The sequence below is a fragment of the Tupaia chinensis genome, unplaced genomic scaffold (genome assembly GCF_000334495.1).
Source record: "Tupaia chinensis unplaced genomic scaffold, TupChi_1.0 Scaffold138665_1, whole genome shotgun sequence".
Taxonomy (NCBI): Eukaryota; Metazoa; Chordata; class Mammalia; order Scandentia; family Tupaiidae; genus Tupaia; species Tupaia belangeri.
Genome location: NW_006198557.1, coordinates 542425 through 543065, shown reverse-complemented (window position 1 = coordinate 543065; position 641 = coordinate 542425).

The window sequence follows — 641 nt, the reverse complement described above, 5'->3', positions numbered from 1 at the left end:
GGGCGGGGCGGCCTCTGGCCCCCCTCCCCACCAAAGGGTTCACCTCACACTTGAATGTACACCCCAGCCCGGCTGTCGGCTGTCGGGAAGGCCCTCCGTCCTCGGCCCCTGCCTCTTGCTGCTGTCCTGCCCCTGAGCCCCTGCAGGTCCTCCGCCCACCCCACCAGGGCCAGAACAGGCGGCCCGCAGGCCCCCGGCCTGGAGGGAGGGCCCCGGCTGCTTGGGGCGGACACAGACACACCTCAAGGACCTGTCCTGGAAGGCGTCCCTTTTCCTCGTAGCTACCTTAGGCCGATGTGTCCCCCTCCACACTCGTAGACGCTCCAGTCCCTACCATGATGGCATTGGGTCCCTCCCCAGCCCGGGAAGGGACCTTGCAGGGACCTCTCCCTCCAAAAAAGAAGAAAAAGAAACAATAAACCAACAAGGAAACGTGTGTTGCAGCCCAGGCAGTCTTCTTCTCCTGCTGCCCGTTTCGAGCACCCCCGACCCCGATGTGGGAGCGCAGCCCCCCCCCACCGAGCCCGCCAGGTGTGCCTGGGGGCGTGGGCACTGGGGCTGAGGCTGCCCCCGCGCCTCCCTCCTGTTGGCCGGCCCCGCTGTACAAGAGCAGGCAGCCCAGAAGGCGGCCGGGGGAGCAA